General features: G+C 35.9%; 1 protein-coding gene across 8 annotated transcripts in view; it reads left to right on the forward strand.

Annotated features, from left to right (window-relative positions):
• LOC123880990 (diacylglycerol lipase-beta) overlaps positions 1 to 24,020 on the forward strand; it is an 88,261-nt gene that overhangs the window by 11,600 nt on the left and 52,641 nt on the right. For 2 of the 8 annotated variants that reach the window (XR_006799387.1, XM_045929483.1), the window contains exon 1: positions 6,379 to 7,288. The exons of 1 other annotated variant lie outside the window; for it this stretch is intronic. The gene's annotated coding sequence lies outside the window, so the exon portion shown is untranslated. Of the gene's footprint in view, positions 1 to 6,378; positions 7,289 to 24,020 lie in introns of those variants that run through there. 5 more of the 8 variants (XM_045929486.1, XM_045929489.1, XM_045929485.1 and 2 more) reach the window with 4 other exon arrangements.

Here is a 24,020-nt window from a genome sequence, read left to right on the forward strand (position 1 = left end):
GGGGTTGAATGAGGAAGGCTGAGGACAGTACGTGTGGTGCTTACTAGGGAAGGTTTATGTTCAACAGTGACCTTATGATGATGACGATGTAGATAACGATGATGATGATGATGGACGTACGAGGATGAATCTTTTACGAAACGAATAAAGGGAAATCGAACAGATGCGGGTCATTACGATTAACATATAAAATAATGTATAAGGTACCTACTTTCTTCTAATCTTTATGATCGATCAGCTTGTGATAGAGATCTTGGTGTCGTAGAGAATAGAGATGTATCGAACGGAATATTTATTTCATTTTTTTTTCCTGCTATTATGTTGATATCGCTTTTCTCTATGAAAAGGAATTAATGATAAACTAATAGGTATCATTCGGCGGCGAGTCGCGACTGTGTCGTTCCCAGGGTCGAATTTGGTAGTTCTGCTTATGTTACTCGAAACGAAAAGTACGCCATATGGTGCATATTATGGCTAAAATAAAATATATAAGTATCATGTGAAATTATAAATCAAAGATTCTTTTTGCATGTAGATATTATATGGTTAAGAGGCACAAGTGACGCAACTACTGTACCCTGGCGTTTGTTTAACATTGTCCATTAGTACTTCAGAATGTGGATTTTGCTAGAAAAAAAAACAATAGGTAATTGTAAGAAATATGGGAAGCGTAATCTGCATTAAAAGAAAAAGTTTGAATTGGAAGCAACCAGGCATAGGATTTTCATACATCCGTAATCACGTTCCTTTCAACTCTCTATCTATCACGGTTCACGATACGCCGTTCGCGGTTCGGGCCGTGACGCACGTGCAGACGGACAGACGGACGGAGAGCAGAGGTTTAGAAAATAGGGTCTCGTAGGCACCCTTCGAGGGGTACGGAACTGGAGAAAACTAAATTATAATAATGGTAATAGGTTTTCTAGGTTACCAAGTAAAATTACTTCTCTTAGGTCGGATTGTATTATGATGGATGCTTATGAAACAAAATTAAATGAACGGTCTACTCAAAGTGTTTTATGTTTGCAGGATCCAAGGATGTTGGAAATGAACAAATGAGGGAAAGAAAGACCCAAAACTAGGTATGGGTCAGGGACACAAAGTCCCAAGGAAGGAAAGGATGGAAAAGCCCCGAGGTTACGGGCTATGGACAAAAAGTCCTATAGGAGGAAGGAGGTGGACCCTAGGATAAGGGTCATTAAAAATTTGGATCTGGAGGGAAAGGACCCTAGGATAGGGGTCATTAAAAATTTGGATCTGGAGGGAAATAAGGACAATCATATATGTATCCCGGTAGAAGAGAGACGCGCCAAGGCTCGGAATCCGCGATTTTCCAATAAGAAGGGAAGAAGAAAATATGTGCGTAAAACTATTGCGTTGAAAGTGTATGAAAATGTTTTGTGATTTAAATCGAGAACTGGCGGCGATTAACTTTAAGTTTAGAGAGTTTATTTTATCAAAAGGACAAGAAGTTCACTTACACATATTCATATTAAGAATCGCTCCCGATTCTAAATATAAATATAGAAGAAAACATAATCTTTAAAGGTATGGTGACTATACAATATTATAAAAAGTCAAAAAACGTTATATTCGTTAACAAACTATACCTACATCTAGCTAAGATATCTATGGTGTTTGACACTATTTGATTAAACTTTAAACTTTGTAAAAGATTTTTCCTCCAGTATGAGTTTCGGCAAGTACATTATGTAGTAGAGCTAGGTAGTTTACATACCATAATTAGTCCTAGCTTTATGTAATTGTAGCATAATAGGTATGTTCGTTTTGTGTACCATATTTATGAGATTTAGCTTTAAAGTGATGCGTGTATGTACGGACTTTAATAGTATTTTCCTAACAAATAGACATATTTTGAATTTGTATAATTGACTTATATAATATAGTTCATCAGTTTTCTTATATAATTCTTTAGTGGGAAGGAGAGTCTAGTTGGAACAGAACTTTTAACAATTTATTTTGAGATACTTGAAACCCTTTAAAGTAGTTTTTAGTAATTAGTTTTACATGCTCATCCCCAAATCTCTATTGAGTGTTCCTGTAAAATATTGGCTTGTGAGTTATAATTGATACTTCGGACTTTATGCATGTACCTACCTTCTTTGATTAAATGGAGGCCTCCTTTAGTTGCTACTGGTCTCGCAATTTTTGATATCTTTATGATTTTTGAAAAATTATTTATAAATTTAGAGTGTCTGCATCTTTTTATTTTAATATTAGCGGAAGAGAACAGAAAAATGAATTTTAGATTAAAGGCTAAATTTGAGTGCTACTGTAGACTGGCAGGTAAAGTTGCGAGGGTAAATAGTTTGGAATTGAATTGAGTTTATCTGCTATTTTCTAATTATATCGGATGGAAAGGGTTGCTGCGAGTGCTCTAAAATTAAGTTGCAATCATAATCAATACCAATGTATCAATAAAACTGTATATTCCTTCTAGTTAAGGTTAGCAAGAATATTAATTTAATTAATTACTATCTTAATTTTTTTTTTGTTTTGTTGAACTAAGTCTTTGTCATTTTGGTTGTGAAGTTTACATGTTACTTAAGTTTTAATTTTTTTTTTTTTTTAAAAGCGATGAGACTCGCTTAAAACAGGATGGCCGAGCTGTAAGCTTGGCCCATATTAATTATCTATAAACGTGTAGAAGTTACTGATTAGATAGTTGGCGCCACTCAAATCATAACAAATCATAACATCATATTAGAAGGCGTCATTGATTGGCTGAAGTTGTTCAACATCTGATCGATAAACGTACTGTATATAAAATTCTTATAGTTTCTAGTTGATGAATTGTAGCATAATAAAGGATAATATTTGTAATCAATATATAAGATGAAAACATCTTTATTACTTAGATGATTTGTTAAACGAGCTTGATGATTTGTATATTAGTCACTAAGTTTATTCATTGTACAATTTGGATTGGCCGATAACGATAAGATAAAAAGGGGAGTGGCTAATAAACGTGGAGAGGTTACCTGTAAGAGTGGTTTTAAAACGACGACATTCGAAAACATACTAACGTAAGAGGAACAACATTTATTTGACACAAATGTAAAAGTTAATAAATTTAAATATGAAATAAAAGTGTAATAATTTATCATAAAGATTGTGTTTGTGATTTCGTCAGACCTTACCCAAAATTTGCAAGACCCTTCTCATTCTTAGAGGATCCGTATTCAATAATGAGTAGTGAGCAAGCGATCAATTGATGATGATTGTGATGAAGAGATATCTATTTACTGTAAATCGATGAGGCGAATTAACCGCTGTTTAATTTACTAGAGGAATATGGAGCAGCCAGACAAGGCGACAAGGCTTAAGGTAGGTATTAGGAAACCATGTCAAAATGTTAAATTGTTTGTGTTATTAAAAAAAACCAACAGGTCTAAGGTTTCGTCTAAGGAAGCTTCCTTAGACGAAATCTATTCATGTCGATGATAAGATAAAACCAGGATCCGGACTCGTGATATCTCTTTAACCCGTCCGTTTCTTTTAGGCTGCAACCTTGTATAACTCATAATGAAGAGTCATATTATGACACATCGGATCAAATGTTATCTAGCCGGGATAAAAACTTGGCCACAGACTAGCTAGTAGCTAGCACTGTCATATAGTCACAAGCACAACCATCCTTTGTCTTGCCTGTCTATTAATCAAGTATGTGGTTTTGTTAAATAGTTCAACCCAATAGGTATTTTTGTAGGTAACTACCTAAAGCAAATTATGTATAATGCAATGAACATACAAATCTTCATTACTCAATTTTACAATTTGTGTTTCCTGCTTTGACAAAAACAGTTTTCCTCATTTGGTAGATAGGTACCTATTTTCAACTTAACCACAAAAAATAAGTGACGTAGGTACCTACCTACATGATATTTATAAAAAGTACAAGTATAATAATATCATCGTCATTGGCCTTTCCATCTCATTGTCAAAAATTTTCCTATCACACTAATATTATAAAGGCGAAAGTTTGTGTGTATGTATGTGTATATGTTTGTTACTCTTTAACGCAAAAACTACTTTACGGATTTGATAATACCATAGATTAACACATAGACTACTTTCCCATAGGATTTTTAAAAACCTATATCCACGCGAACGAAGTCACGGGCATCAGCTGGTGTTTAATAAATAAGCCGATGTGTACGCGGCATTCATACAATAAATAAATAAATAAATCATTTATTGCCTCAAATGAATACATCCAATAATTAGGTTGAGCCACGGTGCCTAAAATAAGTTAAACGCCTGTGTTATAGGCGTTATAGGCATCAGTGCTCTCCCCCTACAGAACACAACTGAGCCTGCTGGACATGTTGCAATCTAGGTACAGACTACAGAGCCGTGGTATGTCTCCTGTGGGCGAAGAAGTAAAAGCAGACCTCGTCGTGAACACGGTGACCTTCCCAGTCCCTTCCTATTTTTACAGTGGAAACGCAAAATGTCGTCTTTGATGTAGGAAATATTTTAATTAGTAATTTATTAAAAATATTTACTTTATAATAAACACTCGACATATATATAGGTACTTATTTACACCCTATTAGGAGTTGAAACATGAATTAAATTCTTGGCTATCATATAGATAAAAATATGGAGTTATCGTAACTGTCTTAAGATTATTTAGTAGTTTACTACGTACTTAATCGGTCAAGTGGTGAAATCGAGTGATATTTTACTGGCTTGTAGTAGGTAAACAATAATATGTATATTATAGTACTAGCTGATACCCGCGACTTCGTTCGCGTGGATGTAGGTTTTTAAAATTCCCGTGGGAACTCTTTGATTTTCCGGGATAAAAAGTAGCCTATGTGCTAATCCAGGGTATAATCTATCTCCATTCTAAACAGCCCAATCCGTCCAGTAGTTTTTGCGTGAAGGAGTAACAAACATACACACACACACACACACACACACACACACACACACACACATGCAAACTTTCTCCTTTATAATATTAGTGTGATGTACCTACCGATGCATGCGACCTATTAAATATAGAATCGTGCATAATTGCATAAAGTTCTAGACAGTTGTACAAAGAAATATACTTACTAACAAAAAGCTTTTCTATACACGTCTTATTGTAATAAGTACCTATAGTTTTTTTAGTTCTTAAAAAACGAGTACCTATCTAGTTAGGATATAGACGGTTTGCATAATTGTACTTCAAGCCGACTGCAAAATTATAGTTTGTGAAGTTGACAAAGATATTCGCCGAATTGAAAAGGGATTTGGCTATTCCTTTTTGGAAGTTGAATAACTTCCGACTGCGCAGTTTGCGTCCATGATGGTTCACATTGTGTTCATACTAGCACTGCAATTTTCAGTCGTCTTGCAGGCTTAATTAGTAGTTCGTCCGTCCAGACCCTCAGGCCCGAGATAAATCTAGGGAAGTTTCGTTAGCTGCAACGTCTGTACTCATTAAAACACTGATTGAGGAAGTGCGGATAAATATTGCCAAATGAATTTATCGATTTTGCGCCACTTAGGTAGTGCTCGACAGGTTGAGATGGCAATCGGGGTAGGGACGCCCCGCTTCATACCCTAATTGCCAACTCAACCTGTCGCGTACTATATCTACCTACCTAGCCTTTTAGATAGGTTTATGAATAGGACATGTAAAAGGCAAACGTCTCGACCCTAGGTGCTAAAAGCAAAGAGTGGGCGTAACTGTGATTTGTATTAACAGAACTCAATACCATTAAGGAAGTATTCGTCTGGTTGAAAATCTGCTTTATCGAAGCTGAATTACTATGGCTGAGATCTTATAAACCTTATCTACTTTGAATTTGCTCAGACTAAAGCGAGACAGATTTATATATCTACATAAACCTATCTCGTTTTAACTCGGTTTTAAGTCGTATCAAAGTCTACGTGACGTGCGCTTTCTAGATCTCTTCCTAAGGGTCTAGATTAGAATACGTGTGCAAGATTCTGTTTCAGCATTTCTCCCAGATCTCTTTATCTAGGAAATCTTACATCTATCGTATTTAAATAAATATACCTAGTCGTTGAAAAATAACGACTAGAAGGTGTTGCTCCTTGCCAGTTCACTGTTCGGCGTTTTCAAAAGTGAAAACTGGCAATCCATCTTACATCTGCGATAAACTGATGACGAGGGCAGGGGTCATATTTAAAGGTACAACGTAAACTCAAAGTAGGTATGCCTGCCATGCAATAAAATTGCCCTGCTATCTTCAGGGCAATTGGCAGGGTTACTTTTAGGGATGCCACAACCTGGTGTTAAAACAACATTCCCCCTCCCCTAATAAATAATTATACTTTTACACAAAAAAGGTAAAGGCAAGGAATATAAAATTGTCGCGGTCGATATAGGATTGATTTAGGTACTTAAATTAGTTTTTTGTTAAAGTATCTGCAATTGCAAATGTTTACCTATATACATGTTTTTAATATGAAATCATATAAGTAACAAATACTAGCAAAGGTGGTCCAATGTTTGATATAATATTGCACGCGCGATTATGAAAACTTGTAGTTCCACTTAGTAGTTTCTCTTCGCTCTGTCACTTGGTCCTTACAAGCTGTCTGTCTACATGAGCAGCGAAGGAAAATAAATGATTTGGCGGCTGTGTTTGGCGGTAACCGCTTCGTCTCGGTTCGGAATACTTCGGGGAAATTGCTTGCAGGCAGAGGTAAAATGTCGTAAGTGAACGGGTTTTGCGCTGTGCGGACGGTCTACGGAGTCGGACCACAGTTCGAGACTCGGGGCATTCTGTTTGGCATGATTCTCGGGCTCGGCATAAGGCAGCCGTTCGCCGGCTGACGCGGACCTAATACATTGTTACCGCGCACTTTGCTACCCATTGTAAACAAAACAGATGACAGAAAACTCTCTCTTTGCTATTAAAAACAAGTACAAAAACGTCTCAGAACCTAGCAAACGCGTTGTAGTGCACAATTTTTACTTATAAACTCGGAAAATCTAGATGACCAGCCACAGTGAATTTAGTGAGTTGCAATAATCATGCCAGGTTAGAAGGTGTATTTTGGTGCGGTGTTTTAAGTGAAAGTAGCTCAGATATTGCTGTTTTTGTGTGTGATTTCGTATAACTGTTACTGTGATCGTGGATTATAAAGGCTGAGTGAATCGTTTTAATGTAAGTTTAAGACTGGACATGAAGGACAGCCAGATAATTCTTTGAAAGCGAAGACATGGTTGAGTCTCTATAGCTGATACCCTCGTGGCAGTTTCTCTCGTCGACATCTGGTTCATGATCATCTAATATAGGTAAAAGATACAAATATATCTAACTTATTATTGTTTATTTTTCCTAGTTAATCTAGCTCTACAATGCTTTTCTCAACATTATAATATTATCTTAGATTAAGATAGAGATAGAGTAGGTAGAGGCGAGTTTAGGGTTAAGTAATAAATAATGATTGATTAAGTAGGTATTAATTTTAAAAAAAAATATATTATTCAACAACTCTTTAGTCTATAGGCGCCTATTATTATACAGCTATATTTCGGACACCTGCAAGGAAAAACATCGTAACTCACTTTTTAGCGATTTTGAGTTAGGTACAATCATATTCTGTACTCCTCTAACTTTTCGGAGCTATGTGCGTTTTAAGCAATTAAATAGGTAACACTTGCTTAAACGGCGAAGGAAATAATCGTCAGGAAACCTGCATTTCTGACATTTCTTCATATTCTCAAAAAAAAAAAGGTATGTGAAGTCTGCCAATTTGCACTAGGCAAGCGCGGCGTGGCGGCTATGTTCTAATCATAGGGGCCTACCAGAGGTGTTGATCATGATGGCGATGATTGATGGCATTCTCAGTAATCATAAAAAAAAAATGTTTTTTTTCAGAAAGAAGTCCGAAATTTGACTTCTGTAAAGTTACGAAAAATGAGACAGGTAGGTATGATGTGTCTTCTTGAGGTGGTCCGTTTTATTAACCCCCGACCCAAAAAGAAGGGTGTTATAAGTTTGACGTGTGTATCTGTGTATCTGTCTGTGGCATCGTAGCTCCTAAACGAATGAACCGCTTGATCGAGACTCGAGAGTGTTCTTAGCTATAACCGAAGAAAATCGGTTCAGCCGTTTGAAAGTTATCAGCTCTTCTAGTTTTCTTATAGAGATTTTTTTTTAATTGTGTCGGTAGTTTTTTTTAATTTTGAGTTATTTTTTTGAATCTTCTTACATTTGCCGCAATAGGAGTTATTGGTAGTCAATATTCATTAGTAATGACTCATTACTAATGAATATGACTACTAATGAGTTAATGACTATAGAAAACTTCTGAGGATGTTTAGACTTCGTTACCTACCTTTAATATTGATCTAGTTAAAATCTGGCAAACCACAGACGTCATATAGGTATTAATTTCAAAAAAAAATTAATCGAGTTTGATTGGTTTATTTCAAATAAGAACAAAACTACTTTTGTATGAAGCGAAATGGGAACGAGTGACGGCGAGTTATGAGCCACATCACGGAATTAGAGATAGTACCTAAATCAAAGATTTCCTGGGAAAAAAGATTTAAAAAATCCTAAGTCCACGCGGACGAAGTCGCGGGCATCATCTAGTAGCAAATATTTTTCATAAGTATCAAATTCTGAACTCTACGCACTAATAAAATTATAATAACATGCTCGATATTATCTCATACCTACTTTATCTTCTTATCTTTAATCACAATTTGACATAATAATACCTACTTATTGTATTTGTAAGATAAAAATGTTTATTTATAAAAGAGTAACAAAGAAGCACGTTAACGACACGATACGCTATACTTATCTTCGGTGTCAGCTATTTTTATCTCGGTTAGTCAGCTGTGACAGTGAACTAGCTGCTGTGACGTGACACCTGATCCACGGTAGCTAAAGTGAGTAAAGACCATTGGTAAAGACACAGTTCACGACAGTAGGAACTTCACAAAACGTCGAGGCTTCGACCTCACTGGCAGTCGTCAGATAATGTTCAAATGTTAGTATCAAGACCGGAAGCCGCAGCAGAAATGGCTGAAAACAGCAAACGGCGCAAGACGTATGCCTCTCTTATTGAGAGTTTCATTTTTGTTCGGTTGGCGGGGACACCCTGGGGAATGGAGTCTTAGTACTCAAAAAATTTTACGAGACATTTCACCGCGTTCAATAGCCTCATCGGGTGACAGAAGGGCTGGCTCATTTTTTGCGCAACGGATCAGCCTGGCTGTCCAGCGCGGAAATGCAGCTAGTATTCTTGGCACCATTCCACGCGGGCATGATTTGTATAGTAATTAGATAAGGCTAGCTTTAAGTTTTATTGTAATATTTTATTATTAAAAAAAATGTTAGTTCATAGTACACTAATTGACGAAGGTAGCTCTAATGTAGCCCTATTTTTCTTTGATTTGCCGTCACCATAGCCTAATATTTGACATATTGTCGACTTAGGAGTATACCCAGAGTTCCCTCACTCTAGGTCATTCTGGTAAAGACCAAGACACTATTGAACTTTATAACGGATTCTAGCTATGTGCCTACCTACGAGTACCTAAATATCAGCGCTATCCTCTACTCAGGCAGATACTCGTGTTAGATTTATTTTATTTGTTTCGATTTTTTTTAATACACAAAATTATTAGGAAATGAAAATAACATATCATGTAATTATTACATCCTACCTGCTATAGGTAAGCAAGCACGCTTCATTTTTGTATAATAATTACTGTCGTCTAGCGCTAGCCTATCATGCAATAAAAAAAACACAGAAAATAGGTTTCGACTAAGTCTACAAATTTTAATAAAAGTTTAATAAAAGTTTACATCGGTTTCGTACATTTCGTTTTTCAGTAGTAAATATTTGATGTGTGATGAATGGGAGATTTTTAGAAAATTACTGCAACTTAGTTTTGGGACACGATAAGCTACATATAAACCATCATGAAAAATAAAATGTCTTGTTACAAAAGTTTCAACGTTATTAGATGAAAAGCAACCTCGTTAGTTGTGTATTGCAAATTGTTTTAATTGCTACCCTCGTGGCTAGAGAGTCTTAAAATTATAGCTGCAGCATGATTTCAATTTTTAATGAGTTTAACTGGTGTAACAAGCATCGATGTGATTACTGATTAAACTTTTTACTAGGTTATTAGAGCTTACCTGCTACAAGAATAAAAACGACTCGAAGCAAAAAACAATTCTTTGAATTTCTGTTCGACATAAGCACAATTTATTTACTCCTGCCACTCCTGCTTATTTTGTTGAGAATAATATTATGGGTTTTGATTTTCGAATAACTTTAAGATAATCGCATACCACGATAAGACCTGCCCGCGGCGCACAGATTGCATCTTTCAGTACTGAAAATGCGAATGCATGAGAATCGCACCGAGCGCGCCTTTGCAATGCTAAAAACGTCATCAGAGAGTCAGACTGTAACCTCTACCGATACGGCCAATGCAACCGACTCTTTCTATTCACGGCATCAGTATTTTAATTAGTAAAAAAAAATATGCGCCTGTTGTGGTTCACCTTAAACCGAAAATCAAACTAAGTTTACATATTTCCATAATATTCACGTTTTAGTAAGTACGAATAACATGATGATAAATTAGCTAAGATGCTTTAACGTCAAATAAGCCAACCCTCCGAAAAGGCAATTACCGAGGTAAATAGATAAAAGTACGTTAAGAATTTCTTTGCACAAAGGCTCCAAGTCCAGACGGCATATCATCCTATTTTACATAATACCAACTTTTTAGCTGTATTCCAGTTTCGTTGCGAAACTCTGAAAAAAGAAGCGAAACCGGTCTATCTTTAGCAAAGTAGGCCAAGATGACCTACCTTAAATAATCTGCCATAAAGCCATAAAGAATGTCCCACTTGACATTTTTTGCAGCCACTTTACTTCAAGAACTACCTATAATTATTAAGTATCTATAGAATTAAAGAGTTATTGAGTGTAGTTATTCAGATAGGTAATAATTATTGCCAAGATAAGTGACAAGTACGTACCTCTACTACCTACTGAGCGGTGTAGAGAGGGAATACGGAAAGATATCGATAAGTAGTTTGAACGAAAAATGGGAATGTCTGGACCACTTAGAACTTCTTTCCCTTAGTGTATTTGTTAATAAACGGTAAACAAATTATAATATTAATACCTTATGCATACTTAGCTGCATATTCCACGTTTGTGGAGCCATCTACATAACAGTAATATTTATTTTTTATTTTCATTTTATTTATTATTTAAGGTACACTCACAGCATGTTCACAAAACACCCACAGCATATTATAAAGAGGTTAAAGTAAATTAGGATGTTAGAGGTATGTAACGCTTTGCTACGTTTTCCATTTCTGTGCAATTCTACCTACATTCTGTGAACTAAGCCTCTCGTACAACCTACGAACTTGCCTGCCGCTGAGGCTTTCGTATAAGACTTTGACCGTTTACTCTTCTTAGGCGATTGTGTTCTGCCAAAAAGACAATTTAGTTCTTGTGTTGTAAATATAGCTTTAACCTCTTAGTGACTGAAATTTAGCATAATCGTTTAGAATAATCGTTTAGAATGCGTGTTTAATAACATAAACTACTTATTTATTTATTTATTTATTTGCTTACTAATGTAAGCAAATAAATGTGTTATAATTCAGCGCTTACTAATTTATCTCCACCTAGTTCTATCTACCTGTCGTACCTAAAACACGACACGTAATCTCAAAAACCACTGCACCCTAATTGAAAAATTCTCTCACCACTTGAAAGTTAAATTATTCATTAAAATATGAGAGCAGTTTAAAATTTAGTTTTAAATAAATAAATCGGGGTATGAGGCAGAGGGACGCCCCACACTCGGCCGCAAGTCACCCGCGATCACCCGTAGTGGGTTAGCGCGGGGGCTGTGCGGGTGTGGGAGCGTCCCCACCCCGGTTGCCATCTCAACCTGTCGTGCACTTTCCTTGAAGTTTCCTTGTTATTTTTTGTTGGACTATTTTTCTTAAGTGTTAGGTTATTAGGAAGACTAGCTATTTAAAAAACTATTACTTTGTAAACTTCTGATTTCTTTAATGGTATGAGATCCAGATTTTTGCGTGATGCGCAAAAATATACAATGCAGAATCACATCACACCAGAACAAGTTTATGTACTTCCTAGTTATTACTTAAGTAAATTATCTTAAGGCTGGTTCTTTGTAGTCTATGTAATTTACCGATATCTTAATAATTATTATGAATAAAGCGAAGTTTTTATAAGCCGTAATTGCGTACTTATTCGAAACTCCTTATCCTTGACGAGCTAAAATATGTCCACAATCAATTCTTTAACTAATATGAATCATTATTGCTTTCTCGATAGTAACAAATTTTCTAAAAAAATTAAACTTCATCCGCATGGATTTAGGAATTTGCCCGTGGGAACTCTTTGATTTTCCGGAATAAAAGTAGCTGATGTCTGTACCCGAATTTCTTCTAAATCGGATACACCTTTCGCATTTTATAATATTAGTAGATACGAGTATCTATGCAATAAATTGATATACCTAACCTAGTAAGTAACTATTGCGAAAAATCATCTCAAAAAATCAATACAGAATTTTTGCCATCACTATCTATACATATATTATTTATTATTATGTATATTATTATTATTTATTTATTTTATTTTTATATACCTAATAAAATTGTAGAAAAGTGGTGTCTGTACAATGGAAATATATAAAAAAAAAGTAGCAGGGGTTGTTATTATATCGATGCCGAACCCGAAATTGTAATTAATTTTTTTTTTGTCTGTTTGTCTGTTTGTCTGTTTGTCTGTTTGTCTGTGTGTTTGTGCACGCTAATCTCAGAAACGGCTTATTCGATTTAGATACGGTTGTCACTAATATATTGTAGTAAGCTTCACTTAGGATTTAGTGTTTATTTCATGTCAATCGGTTCATAAATAAAAAAGTTATGTCAATTTAAAGAATCACGGCGCCTCGCGCCTGAGCGTCCGTGGCTATATAAAGCGCGAAAAGTCACTATTCCACGCGAACGAAGTCGCGGGCACAGCTAGTATTGGCATAAAAATATAACTACAATGAAAGTATTCATGTTCCAATCACTTTTATGGCATCACATAAAATTCGCATGCAAGCCCGTGTCCCCGACCCGATTGTTTATGTTGTGGAAACAATGATGACACTGGCTTCCATTGGTGCCGTCATTTCAACGAGATATGAACTGGGAAACTTTTATCCATTAACAATATAAACGAGTCACGGAAGCTTTTATTTTCTTGCTTTCTCTCAGAAAAGTTAAACGGCCTATTAAATTCAGCCTTTACAGTAGAGAGCGATAAATGAATTATTGTAACTTGGGTAGGTCTACTCATTTTGTCCGCGTTTTCGGGTCCTCAAAATACTTACCTAAAATTACGCCTAAATTATTTATTGTAAACTAATTTTAATACTTATAATATTCGTATTGATATAATGTACTATGAGAATTAATTACTTACTATTGATAAAAGTAGGCAATTAAGCCCTATTAGATATTACCTATGTATTCTATGAGTTTTTATAATTATTATGATCTAAATTAAAATCAAGATGTAAGTAGGTACAGGTAGGTACCTAAATATCTATCTACGCAATATGGCTTAAAAAGTATTCAGGTTCTTCAACCAATCACCAATGTAGGTACCTAACCTAGCCGTTGTGGATGGTAGACAATAGTTTTAATTTCCTAGCTTCCTTTCAGTGAGGGAAGATTTTTTCATTATGAAATCCACTTTCAATTATGAATGTTACCGACCTGAATGCCTTGTTATGGAAACAATGATGACAGCCCTCAGTCGGTCTCGGCATTTAATCGAGCTATAAACTGTGACACTATTGTCCAATAAACAATGTATCAGACATAACCAGCGACTTTTATTTTCTTACTTCCTTTCACTGAAAGAATTTTTATTAGATTTCTAAGGCTTCCCTACAATATATACAGCGTTCTCAGGAACGAAAAGGCGTATAAAAAGAATGAAGAATTTTCCTTAAACCAATAGCTCTAATTGACTTGATTCTGTATTGTTTTAGGATACCGAAATTACTATGAAAAGATTTAGCTAGTATGGCATACATACGGTATTATTATAGGTACTAGTCTAGATGGTAGGATGAGTGGGTTATATTATGTGACGAAAGTAAACTCTTACATTTAAAACAAGATACCTATCTAAAAATAAACTGACTGCTTATATGTGACGGGAAACTTTAATCTTTATCCAGATATCGATTGTCTAAGTCACTGTGTGATTTGCGAATGATCAACGTACCTACCTACCTACCTGTTCAGCCGTTTTTATAAATCCTTATATTATTATGTTTTTATAACATATCGCCTAAAACGATCACTTATTTTAATGAACGATAGTAGCAAACTTCTAGCAGGTTTTTACTTATTTTTTGTAGATATTGGTTAATCCTTTTGACCTTTTACTTAACATCGTATTTTATGCCAATGAGTTGGAGTGGAGTGTACAGTTCGATAAATTGCTCGACCAAGACGAGATAAAATGGCGTTTAGAAACGATCCTGTGGGCGGAATGACACCCTGTTATTTTCTATTCATCTATATTTAGCCCAACAGGCCCGCAAAGTTTGCCCATTCATTGATATGCCAAAGATAACATGAGGTTTGTATTATCTATTCAAAACTGATCAAGTACGTGTCGGAACACGTAAAATGGTTCCGTAGTCATGTTTCTAAAAGGCGTCTTCCTATCAGCGATATGATAATTTATTTCTATATTAATGCTCCTTACAAACAAAAAAACATTTCTTGGGTGTTTTTTTTTCTCTCCTAGGTAGTTATAAGAACCTTAAAATGAACTACTCAATATCTTGGTCGACTAAATCTTTAATTATTTATTTAACCATAATCGTCACATTTATTGTATCTAACTTCATTTTAAGTAGATATGTGCTATTATTCTAGATTTTTCAGATTTTTCAATAGGTATAAGTACCTACTTGCTAGGAGTTAAGGAGTTATAGGCTGGGATATAACAGTTCAGTTTAGTACTTAGTATTAAAATAAAACACACAAAAATGCTCCTTCTGAAAAGTAGACCTTTTGTAACAGTCCTCATTCGTAGCATACCTACGACGTAAACTGTAAGACGGGGAATCGCTATGCAGCTATACACAATACTTATGTTCACAATACATAGTGTACATAATATCAATTTGCTGCAGATGACCTAACACAATGATAAAACTACTTGACTAATTAATTAAGTATGTTATTATAGAACGAGAACGCGTCATAGTTTCAGCTGGCTATTCGTATCTTAAAACATCTACAATCCCACTCACGCGTCAATTCCACAGCTAAACGGTCCAAAGTTCTGATATGTTGATGAGTTAAAAGTTACTAATTGCCCATGACTTGACCCTTTTCTAGAACCCTGAACATCAGGGTGTTCAACGGAAAAAAAAACTTGATACAAGCTCATCCATGCTACTCATCTATCTTGTCTGACTGCTACCTTTTCATCCGTTTTACCAACTTTGACAAAATTTTCTGGATAAAATGGAGCCTATATCCGTCCCCGGGATGTAGGCTAACTTTTTATCTTTCATCAAAACCGGTCAAACTGTTGGGCAGTGAAAAGCTAGAATACAGACAGACACACTTTCGCATTTGTAATATTAGTATGGATTAATAAAAAAGAAATGCTAATACTCCAAAATTTAGTTACCATCAGAATCAGTGTCATGTGGACATCACGGTAAAGCAAATATAATAGGATTTCAAAGGTACCTACATGGCACCTGCTGGCTACTATGAATATGCTAATTTAGTAAAGTGTCAATACAATCACCATTATTAACAGCAATTATGTTGACAATCATGTTGCCACTTCACATGACCATTCGTGTTTGATGGCCTATTTGTTATATCTATTTTCATGTTTTTGATAGCTTATTTCTACCACTGTACCTAATAGTCTAATACTTAAATCGAATTCACATTGATTACAAAATAACAATGGCATAGCAACTTTTTCTGTTTCGTAAATTATACAATAGGTTTACATTGTGTGAAAATCACCACACGCCAACAACAAATCTGTTCAAACAAATAAATAAAATTGAAGTGTCTCTCTGTGATGTCATTTCAAATCAACTGATCATGAGGTTTAGCAAAAGCCAAACACACGTCATATATTATGTATATCCAATATCCATGTATTAAATTTAATTATTTAAAACCATTAAAACGGTTGAACTGCCTTGGTCCCTTTTGCTGTCCGGATTATATGCCAGGGAACCAGAGTTGATCTATTTTTTTCGCGGAATAAATGAAGAATTCCTAACAGGGATTTTTTTTTACACCAACAACTTCCATACAAGTAAGTATAACTGTAAAATATACAAATAAACTAAACTTTTATTAAACTAAAAGACCAATTTTGGTTATTTACAAAGCAGAGAGAAGAAGTAGGTTATGATCGTGTTATCTTTTCCGTTGTGTTTGTTATGTGCCGTTTCTATTTTAGTTTTGGCTTCTAAATAAAAGTATGCGTTTGTCAATAATTGAAATACGTACTTCCAAAAATTTCCAATCGTTGAATTGCTTTTTTTTTTCTAAATACTCAAAATTAGATTGGCATAATCGAGTAGAGTTAACAACATCTGTTTGTGCAATATATCTTATATGCTACTGTAGAAGCAGCAATTGTTGGATATAAAAGGTATTTTACAGTGACATACCACGAGCTATTATTTTTTTCGCTGTACATTTACGTCGCAGTACATACTTAAACAGGTAGGTACGTATAAAAAAAACAAAATTTTATGTCTCATTCGTGTGAACACAAAAGTTCCAACTCTACGTACCTACCTAAGAACTTACCTAAATAAATATTTTATCACGTAGACGTAAAATTTCACGCTGCGGAGAAATCTGCATATCTACGTGTATTATCTCGAGAAAAAATTAAAAAAGCTTAAGCCTGTTCAGCAGCCCAAGCACAATCTGTGCTACATGGCTATCTCGCGGTAATTTCGTAGCTTTTTTGTTGACATAGCATTGTAAAAATCGCGAGAAAGATGTAACGCACTGATTATGCTCGCGCTGCAGAAATTAAAATAACAATGCTGAGCTACATACAAACATCCGTTCGTATTTCGTTCTAAATGTGTCACAGATACACATTAAAAACACATCACACGTAGGTATTACACTGTGCACGTTCACAATAATTCAAGATGACATATCAGTAACCATTACAAGTTCTACAAGTACTTTATTTTGATTCATAATGTTATGTGCTTTAGAGCAAGTTCAAACAAAACTAAAATAAATATTTAAAGCTGAAATAACAAACAGAAACACTAGAAATTAATATAACATACACAAGCTATGTGTCTCTATACAAAAGCTGGCTGTGTTCAGAAAAATGCATACCTACTATAAATATAGCTGTACGTTTTTTTAACAAATTGTCGGATTTAATAAAAAGTTCCTCCCGGGCTTTCCCATTGTATAATATTCTGTATTCTGGGACTAGTGCAACACTCCAAGTTAACTTTATCGGGTAAAGTAAATCTGTCATTTCAATATAATTGGGAAACTTAGGGAAACCTTGTCTCTCCACAACTCCACACAGTTACGGATTTACGTGGTTATAACATTAACTTAAAATTTACCTTCGGGACTCAGACTGCTCCGTAAACTATTGAGCTACAGAGGATATCTTCAAGTAAACTTTGAATAATTTATAAATAAGCCGTCTTATATTTCGGGTTCTACGTCGTTACGGATGCCAATCATTCCCGCGGGTCTATTTACAGTGATAAAGCTGAAACTGAGCCGAGGGAAGGGAGCGAAGTACAATTTGTTACTTCTAAGCAGGCACTTTGTCAACACAGCCTATCATATTATCTTCAATGGATATATTTTCGATAAAATATACTTTGTTAAATAGGTTATAAATCTATGTATAAAAGCCGGCTTAAGTAGGAGTATGCCCCACTAGTTTCAGATCCCTCCTGACTTACTATGCACGTAGGTTATTAAAACTTATTACATAATGCTTAGCGCAAAAAATATTGAAGCGAATATCTTATCAGGTTTACGATTTATAGGACAATTATTGACTACATTTCAGGAAAGCTTTTATGAATTTCGAATGATTTCTTGTGGATAAATTGAACGATCATGATTTATGACAGAGATTGTGAAAATAATAATCGCATTTCTGTCTTCATTTGTAGCCCGGGAGGCTGCGAGAAATTTTCAAGAGGTACTTGATAAAGGCTAAAAGTTTTAGTAGTTTTCCATTTCAGTTTTTGCCAAGTTATATGCAGTTATGACAAGATCAGCCAGCTGGGTCGAGATTATTCCGCAAGTTATATTTTATTTGGAAAGCTGCCAGCAGACGTAAGATTAAAAAATTCACAAAATTTATTAATATTAATCGTTGAAAACCCTGCTATTTCCACGTAAAGTACAAAAGTCATGAACTTAGAATCCATCTTGCAGATCTACTAATAACCGTGAGTTTGCAGTGACGAAACATTTACAAAAAAAAACACGTTGAAAACTGTGTTTTCTGTCATTAACAGAAAACAGATGATACGTTTTATCGAACTGCGTTTATATTGACAATGCAAACGCAGTTTACAGGAATTAACATATTGTAATTTGTTGAAGAGGTTTGATATTTCATCAATTTTGAAAGAATTTACCCGAAAATTCGACATCCTGTGAAACAATCACGTGTTTAATGTTTTTTTGGTGCAAAGGCACAATAAGATAAGCAGTTTTCGTCAAGCATCTGCCCTATATTTTTCACCAGCTCTCAGAATATTGCCGTCGTTCAAACAGCGCGTGACCTTTGATGTCTTGATGAAATTTAGAATGGATCGTTCGGGAATTTTTCTAATTCGAATATCTATAATTCGATCCATTACCATTAGGCAGGCAGTAAATTGTTTGTTTGTTTTTTTAAAGATTATCTATTATTTATTTAGATACAGTTCAATTCACAAATGATAAAAAGAAAAGATTATGTAGGTAGGTATAGTTTATAACTAAAGAGGAAATTAAGTATCTATTGATCACATCACACTAATATTATAAAGGCGAAAGTTTGTATGTGTGTGTGTGTGTGTGTGTGTGTGTGTGTGTGTGTGTGTGTGTATGTTTGTTACTCCTTCACGTAAAAACTACTGGACGGATTTGGCTGAAATTCGGAATGGAGATAGATAATATCCTGGATTAGCACATAGGCTACTTTTTATCCCGGAAAACCAAAGAGTTCCCACGGGATTTCGAAAAACCTAAATCCACGCGGACGAAGTCGCGGGCGTCAGCTAGTATCTAAATACTTACCTAATTTAAAGGAAAACGCAATCGACTTTAATGCCCAACTAACTTTTAAACTTCTAGATGGTTTCAATGCAGTTTTCGCTGTCATTTCTATTTGAGCCAGATATAAATTGCCCATATAGAACCAGAGCGAGTCAGCTAAGTGGTAGACTCAGCTAACTGAAGTAATTATCCAGAATAAAATAATCTATGGGTGATTGATGAAAACGTATCGTTAAAATAATTTATAGCCCATAAAATACACCATAGCGATGTTGTCTTTATATTTTCAAGATGGGGACATATAAGTAGATACGCAACTATCGGTGACGCGATAATAATAAAAGTTATCATTAAATACGAAGTGATAAAATCTTTAATTAAACCTGTAGTTTATGGTATCGACATTACGAAATTTTCGTTGATCCAACGAACGTGCGTATAACGATGATTAAGCCGTTTTATGAAACCGGTAACTGCCCATTGTGGCATTGTGGAAAATAAGGTCAGACGCAAATTATCAGCAATCTTTCAATTACCTAAATATGCAAGAAAGAATAACAAATTACCTAGTTGTAAAAGACTTACTCATGCCAAGTAGTAAGCAGGTACTCTTTTAGAAACCGGTCAAGCGCGAGTCGGACTTACACGAAGGGTTCCGCACGATGGTAATAAAAATTCCAAATGCTACAAAATAATTTGAAGTGTTTATTATTTGTGGTTTCGCCGCTGTATTTTACAAATTCTGTTGGAACTCTTTGATTTTCCGGGATAAAAAGTAGTTTATACCCGTCTTTGAGAAACAAGCTATCAAATAGATGACTCTTCGCGACTTCGGTGTGAATTTGGGTTTCTTGAAAATCTAATACAAATACAGTAGCTACCTATCATTATATTACTGATAATAGGTATCATAAGTTTTTACCTGGTATTAAGTACAATACTATCCCCAGTGAATTCTAATGCATTATGCACCTACCATATTTAAATCCTTTTTCATTAGGACACAATAGTTTGTCATTGCAGACGTACAATTTACTAGAAGAATCGATAATTTACATGATAACCTTCGCTTTATCGATCCACGAGTTTCAATTAGGACTAATCGATAAAATCGTCGATACGATCGTTGACTTTGATCGGACATGTGGTCTTGTTCATGACTATAATAATAATAATTGATTCATATTATTAGTTCATGGGATAATATGTTATATTATACTAGCGACTATTTACCTAAATATCTAGTTAATTAATTTTGATATAAAACCAAACTCGGCATCATAGTCAACAACGACTCGACTCTCGACACATTTCTCTCATGAGACTGTCAAGTATTGCTGGTCGGGAAATAGACTAGAAGATAGAATGGATGGACAGAAATACTCGTAACTGCTTGGAAACTCATCTTTTCGGAGGCAAATAGCTATTGCTATATCAGGAAAAGTTGAAGGTTGAAATGAAGGTCAATAATAATTATATCCTGATGTTTCTGTTGGGAAAGATCCGGATATATGAATCATTATCCTTACTAATATTATAAATGCGATAGTTTGTGTGTCTGTTACTTTTACGGCTCCACAGCTGAACCTGGAGTGGCAATGGATATCTTTTACTCCGGAAAATCCTCTCGAATCTACGCGGACGAAGCCGCGGCTATCAAATATCTATACTTATAATAATCTATATAACGGAGGCCGAGGGTGTTATCAGGTTATCGTGGGCATATTTTTCACTTTTTTTATTACTTAGTTGTGGGTAGGCGAACATACAATCGCGAGAAACTGATTACGAGATTTATCGCACACACGAATACACTCTGTAGAGTCACTAACGCACGGTAAATTACACGGTTAACACTTTTATCCCTTTTCAAACCATTGTAACTAACTAGACGCACAATGCACACACCACTCTGCGAACTGATGGGTTTGGTGTGGCGCAGCTTTGATAGTTTCTGACCATGCTCTATGAAGCTTCGATGAGAACTGAACTGTTGTCCTTAGGACAACGCTGTACGAACCGTCGAATGATAACCTGCTCCCTGCCACACCAACTCCACCCAGGTTTACCGACAATTGAATGATCGAATGAACTAAACCTGAGTTCGCAAACAGATGTCGCTTTACAATTCAGTATAGTACAACCATTTCATAACAGATGGTGCTTTAAATAATGGCCACTTTAATGTTAGTCTCCGATACGGCCAGAACTGACATGTCACACGTCCCTGTGTGATGCTCATGTAAAAGAGAAAACTTGCTATAATCAAAGGCTCGGCTTTTCCTGATTAACTTTTAGTAAAAGAGTTCATTACGTAACAAAGTACAACGCTAGTGCTAAACAACAAGTTCATTGTTGACATCATACTGCTACAGCTACAATACGATTTTTTTTTTAATTCTCTACAGCATGGTTGGATAAGAAATCAACTCTATCTCATTAGTGAAGACCATCCCAATAGTGAATAGTATCACGTGTCTTAGTCAGCAAAACTATCACCTAAATCGAGCACTAGTAATTCATGCCACCTACATCGAGTGACGATAAACTTGTCGTTACTATCACCTAAATCGAGTGACGATAAACTAGTCGTTACTATCACCTGAATCGAGCAATAGCAACTCATGCCACCTAAATCGAGTGACGATAACTTGTCGTTACTATCACCTAAATCGAGCATTAGTAACTCATGCCACCTAAATCGAGTGACGATAAACTTGTCGTTACTATCACCTAAATCGAGCAATAGTAACTCATGCCACCTAAATCGAGTGACGATAAACTTGTCGTTACCATCACCTAAATCGAGCAATAGTAACTCATGCCACCTAAATCGAGTGACGATAAACTTGTCGTTACTATCACCTAAATCGAGCAATAGTAACTCATGCCACCTCCATCGAGTGACGGTAGTCGTTACTAGAAGTAGTAACTCATGCCACCTCCATCGAGTGACGGTAGTCGTTACTAGAAGTAGTAACTCATGCCACCTCCATCGAGTGACGGTAGTCGTTACTAGAAGTAGTAACTCATGCCACCTCCATCGAGTGACGGTAGTCGTTACTAGAAGTAGTAACTCATGCCACCTCCATCGAGTGACGGTAGTCATTACCAGAAGTAATAACTCATGCCACCTCCATCGAGTGACGGTAATCATGCCACCTATATCGAGTGACGATAGTCGTTACTAGAAGTAGTAACTCATGCCACCTCCATCGAGTGACGATAAACATGCTACACTACACTGCGCATTGCCACAACGGATCGCTACGCTACGCCACGCATGCACACATGAGATTGCCATATTACACTGCGTTTCGCCATAAGGGATCTCTACACTACGCCACGCGTCCACACAAGAGATCGCCATACTACACTGCGCATCGCCGTAACGGATCTCTACACTACGCCACGCGTCCACAAAAGAGATCGCCATACCACACTGCGCATCTCTACACTACGCCGCGTTTGCAAACAATAGATCGCCAGACTCTACTAGAATCATCTACCACAGTCATATTCCACTGTCGATCACAACATTTCATTAATTTTCTCACGAACTTAATTGTCGTTCATCACGTGAAAGGCGACAGAGACCACGTTAAACCGTTTTACTAGGATCTACTAAATGAAATTTAAGTTTTCGGTCGTCCTTGAACGCGGTAATCCTCTGACAAAAGCATCTGATATTCATCAAGCAATGGAAATAATCGCGATCTATACTCAGTTATCCGTGTCCCAATTCTTAAAATCAATATTCGAATTAGAAATACTACATTCACCAACAATCTTGAATTTTAAAATAAAAAAGTAGGTACCCGCAGTTATCGTAATTGAAAAACTACGTACGTAAAATATCACGACCTTTCATGATATCAAAATGTCAAAACTAATTGTATCAGACGAGTTCATGAAACCAAATTTCTAAACTAACTCCATCAATCGTAACCTTACTTTAAATTTGCAATTTACTATCATCACTTGAATTTCTAATAACTAACCGGTAATATTGACCACTATTATAACGCCAGGTTTGCGTTATTGTAATCCATTTGCAATCCTTTCTTGATAATAGAACACTTGGTATCAGAATCATAACAAAATGAAAACGACCAACCTGATTCATCGCCTGGTAACCAGGCGAATCTTACGTGCATCCATGCGTCGCCGCTCTGACGCTCCGACACCACTGCCGTAACCCGCAGCATCATAGCGCTGTAGCTATGTGCGCGTTTACCATGCGCGCTGTTGCCATGCGCATTGTTACCATGCGCGCTTTTGCCATACGCGCTGTCGCTACCATTGCCCGCACTACACCGCCAATCGATGACGAACACTGACTCGACATGCGATATTTCGCATTAACACATCACAATCACATCACATCACAAAACAGAGTCACTGATTTACTTGATAGAAAACTCTCGTCTAAATTAGCTCGAAAAACTTTCAACGTTGTAGAATTAAATCGGTTATTCCCACAAAACGACGGTGGTTCGATATTGCTTTGTTTACGTTTCAAAATAGAAAAACACCTTCAATTCCTGTTGCAACATGTTCCGCGAGGTAATATCGGTAGTAAGAGCCAGTTTTTGCAAGCGATAACCAAATCATTTTAAAATAAACAAGCACGTAAGACACACCGCTGTCTTCTCATTATTA

This window comes from Maniola jurtina, chromosome 3 (assembly GCF_905333055.1).
Source record: "Maniola jurtina chromosome 3, ilManJurt1.1, whole genome shotgun sequence".
Lineage (NCBI taxonomy): Eukaryota > Metazoa > Arthropoda > Insecta > Lepidoptera > Nymphalidae > Maniola > Maniola jurtina.